A 13748-nucleotide genomic window follows, 5' to 3' on the forward strand; every position below is an offset into this window, starting at 1 on the left:
TTGTTAGATATGTGTGCCGTTAACCATGGAGATTCTTGACATCGCCAAGAGACTAAAGGAGGGGAACATACTCGGGACCAGGTTGTGTGGGAGGATGAAGTGAAGGCCCGTGTGGAAGCTAATGTGGGTGTGGGCAAGGTTAGAGGGTGTGAGTTAGGCAACATTCAGGTAAAGTGGGGTTGGGATTGGGAGCCAGTTCACTGCAGAGATTTTGAAGTCATCAGATGGGATAGGATAAACTGTTCAGTGATATTTCCACTTGGGAGGGCTTGTTTGAGCTATACTCACTTGGGGTGAGACCATATTCAACTCTGTTATGGGTTGAACTGTGTCCCTTAAAGCAGCTATGGGGAAGTCCTAACTGCCAGTACCTAAGAATATGATCTTATTTGGAAAGAGGGTCTTTACAGGGATAATCAAGTTAAAATGAGGTCATCAGGATGGTGCTCTTAGAAAAAGGAGGAAGGGCACTTGCTGGCTCAGTCGATAGAGCACACGACTCTTGGTCTTGGGGTTGTGAGCTGGGAGCCCCACATTGGGTGTGGAGATTACTTAAAAATAAAATCTTTAAAAAGGGGGGATTTGGACACAGACGGAAGACAACGTAAAGACACAGGATAATGTCATCTACAAGCCAACGAATGCCCAAGGCCACCAGAAGCTAGGAGAGAGGCGTGGGAGCGATTTCCCCTCACAGCCCCCAGAAGGAGCCAACCCTGCTGAACCCTGAGTCCAGACTTCTGGATCTAGAGTGGTGAGACGACAAATTTCTGTTCAGTTTGCGGCTCTTTCACATACACCTCCTCTGCCTGCTACCTCTCCAGCCTTCTCTCCAGGATCACCTAATCTGTTACTAGCCACCTACAACTACGTGTAACTGACTTAAGATACGTGCTTGAGAGCAGGTTACGTTCTGCACTCGTTTCGCTATGAATGTTGCCCACTTACTCTGTCCAGGCGCGGCGGCCATAGTAGGGAACGTGATTCACACGGTCCCTTCCTCCTGGAACTTACAGACTTACAGGCTAATGGGGGAGAAAGACACGATCTCATAGTTACACAAAGACTATCTGAAGAGGCTTGGGGAATGGTGGTCGTGGCCGGCACCTTCCGGCAGGGGGAGAACCTGTGGTGACACCTGGAGCATCTGCACCACCAAAGGAGCCTGAGAGCCTTGGGGGGGGGCAGGGGGGCGGGGCTGGAGCAGATCCTGCGGGCAGGTGGGGGGAGTGGGGAGCCTTGCAGGCCCTCGTAGAGATTTTGGGTTTTATCAGCATCTGAAGAACCATGGGAATTCCGAGTTTGAAGCAGGGGGTAAAAGGACCATATCTTCTCTGGATGGAGAAGGAATTGAAAGGGAATGAAACGGATGAGCGAAGGGATAGATTTTGACCATCTGGGGACCTTCAGTAACGTGAGAAACGGCTGCAGAAAAGGGCTGTGTAGAGCTCTGGCAGCAAGGTAGGGTGCTGGGCATCGGCCAGGCGCGGACTCCAGCCAGGCAGGTCACCCCGACAGGAAATGAGTCCTCCGCAGGGCTGGCCTGGTGCGCGCCTCAGGTACAGGGAGGTGCTTCTGTTTAATTACTCAATTTGTTTCCTGTTTCTTCTTTCTCACAATGGGGATCCTGCCGCCTCCCGCCTGGGTGCTTACAGCAACCTCTAATTGGCCTTATACCCCCAGGCTGCATCTTCTCCAGCCCACCCTGAAGTCAGCTCGCGCGGTGGTGGTGGTGGGGGGGAGAGAACCGAAGCTCTTGTTTACTAGACAGCATTCAGGTTTACAAGATGAAAAGAGTTATGGGGACAGATGGTGGTGATAGCTGCCCAACAGTGTGCATGGCCCTCATATTACTGAACTGTACACTTAAAAATGGTTAAGTCGGTGAGTTTTATGTTTTGTGTATTTTAATACACACACAAAAAGTCAGTTCCAGTCAGACCACGCCCCGCTCAAGGATAAGCTGTTGCAGAGCCTGGAACTTGCACTGAAGGTCATTTCTGTGTAGCCAGCTGCCCCTCTGGATTTTGCCTTCCTCTTCTCACCCTGGTCCCTGGGTCCTGCTCTGCGCTGCCTCAGACATCGCGAGTGGAACTCACAGGGTGTCTGCAGAAGCAATGAATTCATGTGCTCACACACCAGCCCACCCACGGGGGCCCAGCCCTCAAGCCCGTGGCCACTCTAAGGCCTTGCTCCTGCTTCACCTCCACCTCCCCTTCCTCTTCCAGTGACATGGTCCGTTCCACCACAGGACAGTCCAGTTCCAAAAGATTATAACAAAACCTGGGGAATCCTGGGAAGTTACAGCGGGTGGGGGGCGGGGGGAGGGAACAGGAAGGAAGAAGTGAAAGTATGTTTGGTTTAGGGGAAAGACTAAAGATACCTATTAATCTTTGGTGTTAAATGAAAATATAAATTTAAATAGCTTTGTTAAAAACGTAAGGGTAATCACAAATCCACTAGACCGTAAAGATCCATATTTAAACCACTGAGTGGTCTGAAATGACGATACAAAAAGCGATCCTTTCAGTGAAAATCAGGAAAGGAAAAGAAGATACCCAGGAAAAGAAAGAATACAGATACACAGCTTGTCTCTTTTTTGGTCTCTGCGCTAAGGTTGTTGAGATGACTCAATCAAATAATTACATGTTCAGTGCTGAGCGTTGTGTCCAGCACAATAACAACTCAATAAACTGCTGTTACTATTATTACAATTCACTCTAATTCCAAACAACCTTCAAGATAGGCATTACCAATAGTAGAAATGAGGAAAACAAGGCTCAGAGAGGTTTAGTAACTTGCCTAAAGTGACAGAGCTAGTAAAAGGCTTTCTGGGAAGTCAGATGGAAGCTCATCCCTGACGAGAGGAAGCTGTGGCAAATCTGCACCAGGGAATGAGAGGCACCATCTGGGGAAGGATGGCGCTAAGGAAACGTGAGAATAATCAAGTCCAATCAAAGGGTAACCCGGGGACGCATGCCTGGATGGGGACCATAACTCAGGAAGAAGAAATGGAATCCACAGTGCTGGGTCCCATCTGAAGAAAGAATGTGGCTGCAGAAGGGGGTGACCCCTAGGAAAGGAGGGGTCCGGGGGACAAGAATTGCAAACTGTTTAGTCATCACTCTGTGGGGAGACAGGGCTGTTCTGGCTCTGAGTATTCTTTCTGTTGTAGCCTACTTTTGATCAGCGACCCCAAATGGCTGTGATGTCAAGTGAATAATAACACTGAATGCACGGTCATGCTCTACATATCAAAAGATGGGTGGAGAGAGGAACTCTCGTCAGTTTGAGGGAAGAATACATGTGCCCCTATTTCACATTACCCTGGAATCTCTCCCTGGGTTATGCTGGACCAACAGAAAGGGCACAAGGATTGCACTGTTCCCAGTCTCAGGAAAAGGAATAGCTGAGCCATCTCCTGAGATTCTGGTCTCTTTTCACTTTATGGATGTTGGGTGCCATGTAATGACTGTATTTCTCTCTTTGAACTGGCTGCTAGAGAGCTCCGTTCCAAACATGTGGTCCTCTTCCCAGCATGACATTGGTACTCTTCATTTTCTCCGATTTTTCTTTCATTTTTTAAAAGATATTATTTATTTAGAGAGAGAGTGAGAGAGCATGGGCAGGGGGAGGGGCTGAGGGAGAGAGAGAGAATCTCAGGCAGACTCTCCATTGAGCACAGGCCTGGACCTGGGGTTTGATCTCATGACCCTGAGATCATGACCTGAGCCAAAATCAAGAGTCAGACACTTAACCAACCGAGCCACTCAGGCATCCCCTTATCTGTTTTTTCTAACTTTTCATTTTCCCTCGTTGTAATTTTTTTTTTTAATTATTTTTAAGTAATCTCTACACCCAATGTGGGGCTCAAACTTACAACTCTGGGACCAAGAGTCATGTGGTCTACCGACTGAGCCTGCCAGGCACTAGTTGAAATTTTTTGTTCAAGCTATTTTCGATTATGTTTAAAACAGGCTGGTATAAATGAATAAACACCATGTTTTATTTCAGGACTGGGTTTTGCTGTGACCTGGATGAAATGTTCCCCAAATATTCACCTCTCCTGACTATGATTTCTTGGTCAACAGGCAACATTCTGATTGGCATTTGTCCTTCTCTTCCAGGAATCTTGCTACAAGGAGGTGGGCTCCCTGGGTGGTGGGCCAGAGTACTCCACCTCAGGACTTCAATGGTCCCTAAACCAGGGATTGAGCAATATCTTCTGTCTGTCCCAGTTTCTTTCCTAGGAGCGGGGATTGCTCGAAAACTCAGAAGGGAGCTTCCCGGGCAAGACTCGGAGTGCAGTCAATTCTCTTGCTTCATTTTATAGGAGGTAAACCCGTTTGTAATGCTTGCCCAGGGAAGGCGAAAGAAAGGAACCAGCACTCAGGAGATACTGAGAGGACAGTTTATTGTATGAACACATTTCATTTTGGCAGTAGTCTCTGTTGGGTTAGAGAAGCTCTCTAAGTCTTAGTTTCCTTATGTGTAAAATGTAGCTAATAATAAATGCCACCTCTTCCTTGTGTGGATTAAATGAGATGAGTCATATAGGTCTACAACGATTGCCATTCTCTTACTGCCAAGCCAGCCGTCAGCACATCCTCACTACGCTTCTCCCAAGTGGGGAGGACCGCCCCCGTTCGCGCTCCTGTCCCGCCGCACTCTTCCACTAGAGGGCAGGCTGAGGCTGGGATGCGGCAACGGGCCGCGACTTCCGGTCGCTGTGCAAGCGGGAAAGGCGGCCGCCGTGGGAAATAGAGGCAAACATCTGTGCTCTGATTTGAATACATGTGCTTCCCAAAGTTATAAAAGTAGGAGCCAGGGTTCCATCGCCTTCTCCTCCTCCCCGTGCGCTTCAGCCACCGTCCAGCTCTGGTTCTCTTGTGGGCTGAGCTTCCTGCCCGGCTCAGTGACACAGCCGCCACTACCAGCCTATCTTCTTCCCCCAGACTGAGACTTAAGCCCTGGATCTCCTCCACCCTCAGATTTCCTCCGCTCGCACAGGTAAACGACGGCAAACTGACAGCCCCGCGGGCAACTCCGATCTCTGCTTTAGGCTGAGCAGCAACAAACCGCTCGCTTCTCCCGTCTGCGGAGCCTACCCCCGCGCTCACATTTGATTTTCGCGGTGATACCTCGGTCAATGGCTCTGCCGGGAGCCCTGCCCCTGCGCTCCCCACCCTGCCCAGGGTCACGTGCCCACGCTCCGTCGGGGCAAGGCTGGGTGGCGCCCACCTGGCAGCCGGCGAGAGACTCTTCTAGTAACCGGGAGGGCCTGCGGAAGGCACCTGGGCAGCCCAGAACTGTAAAAATTGCTCTTAAGGAAGCGGTGGGTACTGGCTTCCAGTTCCCACAGTTCAGTTCAGCACCGCCCCTCCCCCCGCCGTTCCCATCCCCACCCCGCCCGCCCAGTCCCGGCCACCTCCCCACCTCCTCCCCAGTGACTCCAGGCTGGGAGCCCCAGGCAGCTGCAGCAGCCGCTGCGCTTCTGCCCGAGGAGGTCCTGTTCTGCTCCCATCTCTCGCCAAGGCGTCGGGCTGAGCGTGGGGCTGTCCCAGGGCAGGACCTGGCGGCCTGGAGCAGCTGCAAGTCTGGGTGCTGCTGCTTCTCTTCGCGAGCGGGAGCGCAGCCTCCTGCTGGTCTTCGCTCAGGAGTCTCCCTGGTGGCGGCCTCTCTACGACGCCCTTCTCCCCCTTCTCCGTTCCTTTGCCACTTGCTGCACTTTCCCCGCCCCTGCCTCTTCTCTTTTGCTCCCTGATTCTCCTCTCCTTCCCGTCCACACCAACCCTCAGCGCTTGGGTTGTTAGCCGTGCTGGCCCCAGGAGCTGGGGCCTTTCTTTCTCTGGCATGTGCTTAGAGGGGATGTGACCCTGTGGGTGAGGCTATGATGTCCCTGACCAATGAAGAAACAGGGGCCTCCCTCCTCTCAGCTTGCTGCCCCTCACAGCGGACCCCCCCCCCCCCACAGGAGACAAATTCCTGGGAGTTTTAACCCACTTGCGTGTTGTTGAGTTCCTGTGCTCCTGTGGCCTTCTTCCTAAAAGACAATAGTGTGTTTCTTCAGAAGGGACTTCATCCTCAAAAAATGAGCTGATTACTCTCAGGGCCTAGAATATAGGATGTTCCCTCTATTTTATTTTTTAATTATTTTTAAAGATTTTATTTATTTGAGACAGAGAGAGCGCCCTTGGGGGGACAGTGGAAGGACAGAGGGAGAGGGAGAAGCAGACTTCCCACTGAGCAGGGAGCCTGATGTGGGGCTGGATCCTAGGACCCTGAGATCATGACCTGAGCTGAAGGCAGACGCTTCCCCCACTGAGCCACCCAGGTGCCCCCCCTTCCCCTATTTTAATGGTGTTTCCCACCACCTAAATCTGATTGTTAGAAAGCCCATGTAAGTGAGAAATGTCTCTCATTAAAAGATGATGCGGATAACTTCTCAGATAATCACATGCACTGGCCTTTTAGCCCGCTCCTTGCTCAGGGCATGTGTCTCTGGATTATCTTTTTAGCTTCTGCCAGTACTGCTCTCTATAATGAGAGTCTGCAGGAATGTTTCAGGTTTTTGCCTCTCCAGTGATTTTCAGCTCTCTGCAAGCAAATTAGACCAGAAAACTACAGATTCTTACACCACAAAGTTGGCTTGGAACGGACTCGAAGCACTTCCTCGTCAAAGGGCAACCCTTTGAAAACTATGAACCTATTTTGTTAGTATGATAGATGGACAGAGATTTCTGGGATTTCAAGTACAGAAACTACCTACTGCAACCCAATGCCCTGAAAAAAAAATGCATTGCCTCCTATATGTTTTCTATATCATTTAATTTCTTTATTCTTTGCTTCTTTTTAAGATTTCATCAACTTTAAATGGGCATTTTTGCCTTTGGAATTTTATATATATATTAAAGATTTTATTTATATTTGACAGAGAGAGAGACAGCCAGTGAGAGAGGGAACACAAGCAGGGGGAGTGGGAGGGGACGAAGCAGGCTTCCCAGCGGAGTAGGGAGCCCGATGTGGGCTTGACCCCAGGACCCTGGGATCATGCCCTGAGCCGAAGGCAGACGCTTAATGACTGAGCCACCCAGTCGCCCCAATTTATTTATATTTTTTTGAATTATGTTTTTAATTAAAAATGCTGCCTTTTAATTCTCTTAATGTTCATTTTCATAGCCTCTCATTCTTCTTTCATGGAGACAATATCTTCTCTTATTTTTATGAAAATATTGTGGGTTTTATTTTTTAGTTCTTTGCACTGTCTCTATTTCTTCAAAGTTCCTCAATTCCTGTATTTTCAATCCCTATCTTTCATTTTAGTGGCCCCAAATGGTCACTCTGCTGGTTATCAGTGTGTTTTCTCTCCGCTGGAAATCTATCTTCTTACCTGAGCTGTGAGAATAGCGCTGTGAGCATTTCTCCTTTGCAGCCAGCACGAGATTTATCTTTGTCAGGAGAGGGCGCTGGTGGGACGTGTGGGAGGAAGGGACTTCTGGTTCCAAGGAGCTGCAGTTTTTGATTCTTGTAGCTCCAGCTGCACAACCCATGAGAATCCCTGGTGGGCACATCCAGTGGGCTCCGACTCAGCCCCATGCCGAGAGTATGCATTTCCTTAATGAGCTAGTCCTGACACGTACGCTGCGTGCCCCAGGCTTTGCATGGAGTGGGCTCCTAATGCCCGACTCCCTTGGTGCCTCTGCTCCACCCCAAAGGCGTGTTTCCTGCCTGCCCACAACTGCGTTGGCCTGGGCATCCCAGTGAAATTATCTGTCACACAGGGGCTCAACCGCATCCTTTCCAGGGAGGTCTGAACCCAGCTTCGGGGTGGGGGAAGCCCTTCCAGGCTTGTCATCCTTCAGGTGTGCTCTCTCAGCCCTGGACTACGCTTTAGGTTCTCCGTATGTTTTTTTGGCTACTCCTTTTTACAAGTCAGTAATTCTTTACATTAAACTCACCTTGCTCAAATTAGGGCTTGACTGCTGTCTCCTGATTGGACCTGGACTGGCATGGTAATCCTCGGCTTGTAGTTTAAGCTGTTTGATAACAACATATGTTGGTGGTTTTTTTCAGTGGGCTTCACTATAGTGCGATTGGGCTGGACTGTTTCTCCAGAAGATCCTGCATTCAGGGTCCAGTCAGGTGAAAGAAAAAACTCCATATAGTTAAACAGATCATTTTTCTCTTTTTTTAGAGAGAGAGCACACATGCAAGCAGGGGCAGGGCAGAGGGAGAGAGAGAATCTCAAGCAGTCTCCACACTCCGTGTGGAGCCTGACACAGGGCTCGACCTCATGACCCTGAGATCATGACATGAGCCAAAATCAAGAATTGGAGCTTAATGGAGTGAGCCACTCGGTTACCCCTAAACAGATCATTTTATATAAAGAATTGTTAACCATGTATTGAGATCCAAAAAAGACAAAAAGGAGCAATGAGGACCACAGAGGCAGGCAGTGCAGGAAGCAGCTACCCATCACTAAGGCTGGGGAACAAAGGAGCTTGGGATTATTAAAGAGTAGAATCTATTTTTGCAGGGGCCCCATGGAGCTGGAACTCAGACCTCTGAGTGGGGCTTGACCCCTGAGTTGGTGTCTCTGAGGTGGTGTGGTGGGCTTGTGCTGGGAGTGTGAAAGAACTAGTTTGGGCCCAGCAACTGCTACTGGAACCAGCTGTCCCTGCTGTGGTGTGCTGACAGGATTGGGGAACAAACACGAGGGAGCAAGTCTCTTCTTCTTACTCCAGCCCTGAGGGCTCTCTCTCTGCCTAAGAGGGAGCAGCTGGCAAAAGAGAGACTAGAAGAGTGGGACTGAAGCCACATGACAACAGCACAGCACCCCTACTGCTGGAGTTTGCAGGGTTTTTCTTGGTCTGATCAGTCTCTCCAGAGGCGATTTCTTTGTTCCTCTTCTGAGGGCAAGTCTGGCCAGCAAGTTCTCAGAACTGACGGAGAAAGAAGACCTGGAGGTCTTGCCATTTTGTATGCAGACTTTTAGATAATTCTATTTTCAGAGAAGTTCTCTGGACCTCCCTCTCCACTAATAAAGCACGTATTAGGGTGGGCTGTGGGAGACACACCGCTGTGCATGTGACTTACGGGTTCTGGGGCTCTCCTGGCTTCTTGCCTGGATGTTCAATGTCTGTTTCCAGGCCTCTTGCATCCCTGCATTCAGAGGTACTTGTTATCTTCATTCCTTACTATTTCTGGGGTTCTGCTCTGTGAAATCAGCCTGCTTCCAGGATTTTCCCACTGTGAGCTTGCCTTTACTTTTCTCTTATCTGCTTATCTGTTTATCCATTTACCGTCCAGATCTTGATTTATTCACTTATATGTTTACATAGATTATATAGTTTCCTGGTTGTTTTCTTCCCTGTAGTTTCTTGCCTTTTAAAAAACCTTTACCAAATTTTGGTGGGCTTTCTGGTGGGAGCAGAGACAAATGTGTGTGGGTTCCATCAGCCATATTAAGTCAGAAGCCCCAGTTGAGTTTGTAGTGTGGCTGTGCTGGACTCGAGCTACCTCGCATGGGTCAACTGTGCCATGTAGAAGCAAATGCCACGAAACCGTTCTTTCTATTTTCCCTTTCTTTGGCACTTAGGTCTCTGCTTTGGCATTATGACTTAATGCATTTCCAACAAGATGCTTCGCTACATGATGAGACAGCCAAGAACTCTGACTGATATGTCATCCTGTGGAGAGATCTGGGAACAATGTGAGTTTACGGTTTCCAATTTATTTTAGTTGGCCTCTAATGATGGGAAGCAAAGCTGAGCCAAAATAAATAGGCGAATATACAGTCTACGCCACTGATGCTCATAAAATACCTGGGTTTTCTTGTATTGCTGCCAAAGCAAGGAGTGCAGAAAGGGTATTTGGATGGATCTGACAGCAATCTTAAGAACTGTGGAAGAGATGGGGTGCCTGGGTAGCCCAGTCGGTTAGGTATCCACCTCTTGTTTTTGGATCAGGTCACGATCTCAGGATTGTGAGGCTGAGCCCCTCGTTGGGCTCCGTGCTGGGCAAGGAATCTGCTTAAGATTCTCTCTCTCCTTCTCCCTCTGCTCACCGCCCCCACTGCCCCGCTTATGCACATTCTCTCTTTCTCTCTCTCTCTCTCTCAAAAAAAAAAAAAAAGATTTGTAGAAGAGACTCTCTTTTGCTCAATAACTTTCCTTTTCATTAAAAAAGTAATAATATTTATTGAGTTTGGAATCTTAAGGGAGAAATTATACATATATAAGAAAATAAAAATAATCTTCAACACAATCCATAAATATTGCTAGCATTTTGATATTTTTTCATTCAATGGGCATCTGTTCCTTATACTGAACGTTATGTTGTAAACAATATCTTACCTTTAAAAATTCTTTTTTAAAAAGATTTGATTTATTTATTTGGGAGAAAGTGTGAGACAGTGAGAGCATGCACAAGCAAGAGGAAGGGTAGAGGGAGAAGAAGACTTCCCACCAAGCAGGGAGCCTGATGTGGGACCCGATCCCAGGACCCTGGAATCATGACCTGAGCTGAAGGCAGATGCTTCACTGACTGAGCCGCCCAGGGGCCCCTAAAAATTCTTCATAAAATAATTTTAGATAGCTGCCTAATGTAACACCACGCGATGTTCTCTTTCGTTGGGTTTGTCAAATGTGTCACTCTTGTGAGTAATGCTGCCATGAGCACCGTGTACAAGGGATGTTTTGGTATGTGTTGACTCTTGGTGCGTGTTATGTAAGTACTGCCAAAGAGACTGTCCCCCTCATTAGTATATGACAGGGCTGTCTCACCACACCCTCTAAAAGTCAAATCATTTCCTTTATTAAAAAATTTCCAGTTCCTTTTTAAACCACTATCTCAACAGTTCAAACATGGTTTTAAATAGACCAGGGTCATGGGGCTGCCAAAGAAGGGAAGTGTGCTGCACAATGTCCACAATAGCCAAATTATGGGAAGATGTCCATTGACAGAGGAATGGAGAAAGAAGCTGTGGTGTATGTATATAATGGAATATGACTCAGCCATCGAAAAGAATGAAATCTTGCCATTTGCAATGACCTGGGATGGAACTAGAGGGAGCTATTATGCTAAGCGAAATAAGTCTGTCAGAGAAAGACAAATACCATATGATTTCACTCATATGTGGAAATTAAGAGACAAAACAGATGAACATAGGGGAAGGGAAGGAAAAATAAAAGAAGATAAAAACAGAGAGGGAGACAAACCATAAGAGACTGTAGCAAACACAGAGTTGCTGGCGGGGAGGTGGGTGGAGTAACTGGATGGTGGACATTAAGGAGGGCACGTGATGTAAGGAGCACCCAACACATATGCAACTGATGAATCACTAAATTCTACCCCTGAAACTAATAATACACTATGTATTAACTAACCTGAATTTAAATAATAAAAAAAAAGAACATAAGTGGGCTGTAGATATGGTTTTATTAACTTCAGCCAGGAAGGATCCTGGTTTTAAGAGATGAATGATCCTGATAACTAAATAAAATAAATAGCCACAGTATTATTACATAAATTAAAATAATTGTCTTTGGCAGACATTTTCTACAATTAATTTGGATATCTCAAGTAAGTATACAGAAAATTAATTACATACATTTTGCAGGGTTCCTTGTCATCCTCAGAGGATTTGATGAGTAATTTCTGAGATATTTCTCTTTGTAGCAGGTGACTGGTAGTACCTGCTTTGACTTATTTTATTCAAGATAAGGTTTTTAGCTCTTCTATGAACAACATGAAGTCAGGGACTAGGTCTGTTTTGCTGTAGTGATGCTTCGTGATGTGGCTGGTTCATTGTTGTTCATGAGCTGGAGCGATCCGAAACAGTTTCCTGCAGGATGTCCTGGCTTTGGTGTTTCTGCATAGACTTCTGCGTTGTTTCTGTCCAGGTGGGAGCATAGGCTGAGGGCCTTGGTTTCCATGGAGCAGTGTAGACCTGTTACCTGCCCAACTGAGCTTTTAAGAAAAGGTGGCTAAAACAAAAGGCAGAAACAGACCCATAAACACAGAGAACAAACTGATGATCGCTAGAGGGGTGGGGGTAGAGGGATGGGCAAAATGGATGAAAGGGACTAGGGGATAGAGGCTTCCAGTTATGGACTGAGTCACAGAAATAAAAGGTACAACATAGGGAATAGAGTCAATGATCACGTAATAGAGTTGTATAGTGGCAGGTGTACTTGTGGTGAGCCCAGCATAATGTATAGACTTGTCAAATGTTATACTTCCGAAACTAATGTAACATTGTGTGTAAACTGTACTTCAATAAAAAATAAATAAAAATAAATACATTTTTTTAAAAAAGAAAAAGTAACTTGGGGCACCTTGGTGGCTCAGTCAGTTAAGCAGATGCCTTTGGCTCTGAACATGGTCCCAGGGTCCTGGGATCGAGCCCCGTGTTGGGCTCCCTGCTCAGCGGAGAGTCTGCTTCTCCCTCTGCCTCTGCCTGTGGTTCTGCCTACTTATGCTCTCTCTCTATCTCTCTGTCAAATAAATAAATAAATAACATCTTAAAAAAAAAAAAGAAAAGAAAAAGTAACCAATCTCAGTCAGCAATGGAAACCAAACATCCTAAAATTACCTAACAGAGAGTATAAACTAGGATTTCTGGTATACAGTTCCTAATGATAGTCCAATGGAGATAAAGGATATTTTAGAGATGATTATATAAGGAGCATGTGATTTTTCTCCTAAGTTCTCCAATTTCTGTCCCTGGATCATGGACATCTCTATCTTTGTAGGACTTTTTTTAGCGCTTCCTGGAATCTCTTCCATTACTCTGTGTCTTAATGCTCTGCCTTCTCCTTGGCTAGGTTTGCTATAGTGAAAAAAGCATATGAAATCGATTATTGAATTTGCTACAGAAAATTTGCTGAAGACTTTTAGCTTTACGTTACCTAGTACCCTTATTAAGGACCTCATGTGAAAAATTATTTTAGAATTTACTACTGGGAAAGGTTGCTTTACTTTTCCTCATATGTACTATAGGCTGCCCATATTTTTCTTTTTGGGCTGGTTGCCCCAAAAAGCTTAAAACACTAACTTTTGCAAGTACTTCAATATTTTCATCCTTTTAAGGTTTGGAATATTTCTATTCTCTTTTGCCTCATTTTGTGTGTTTTAAATGTTTTCATGTGTATTTATATATAATTGTGTTTTTGTTATAAACCATTTCAAATAATCTGTGGAAAGAGAAGAAGTATCTATCAATGTACATTATAAATTGTTCTCTTGAACAAACTCCCAGGAGAAGTCAGACACTGACATATGCACTGGCCGTGCCAATCATAGCATCTGTTCCACACACAGCCTCTGCTGAGAGCATAGCCCCAGGCACCCTGCGTCCTCTGATTGGTCCAGAGATGAGTACCTGATTCATGGTCAGTCAATCAATAAGCTGGCCAGTGTCTAGTAATATGGCATGGTACTAAAAATTGAGCCAAACCAACCAGATTCTTTCTATTAAGAATTCACACTAAAATGGGTACCTGCGTGGCTCAGTTGGTTAAGGGTCTGCCTTCATCCCAGGTCATGGTCTCGGGGTCCTGGAATCGAGCTCTGCTTCAGACTCCCTGCTCAACGGAGGTCCTGCTTCTCCCTCTCCTTCTGCCCCTCCCCCTGCTCGTGTGTGCTCCCTCACTCTCTCTCTTTCTGAAATAAATAAATAAAATCTTTTAAAAAAAGAGAATTCACACTAAAAAATAGAACTATAAAAGTGGTTTGTAGTAGAAAGA

The 13748-nt window shown here is 46.5% G+C and overlaps 1 protein-coding gene across 5 annotated transcripts in view; it reads left to right on the forward strand.

The window, feature by feature from the left end:
* The first annotated feature begins 4714 nt into the window (after positions 1 to 4714).
* SFTA2 (surfactant associated 2) overlaps positions 4715 to 13748 on the forward strand; it is a 125666-nt gene continuing 116632 nt past the window's right edge. For 2 of the 5 annotated variants that reach the window (XM_087858089.1, XM_087858090.1), the window contains exons 1-2: positions 4715 to 5010; positions 9599 to 9712. The gene's annotated coding sequence lies outside the window, so the exon portion shown is untranslated. The remainder of the gene's footprint in view (positions 5011 to 9598; positions 9713 to 13748) is intronic. The other 3 variants (XM_087858091.1, XM_045800531.2, XM_087858092.1) reach the window with 2 other exon arrangements.

Source organism: Ursus americanus, chromosome 32, assembly GCF_024610735.1.
Source record: "Ursus americanus isolate L20-20 chromosome 32, mUrsAme1.1.p, whole genome shotgun sequence".
Classification (NCBI taxonomy): Eukaryota; Metazoa; Chordata; class Mammalia; order Carnivora; family Ursidae; genus Ursus; species Ursus americanus.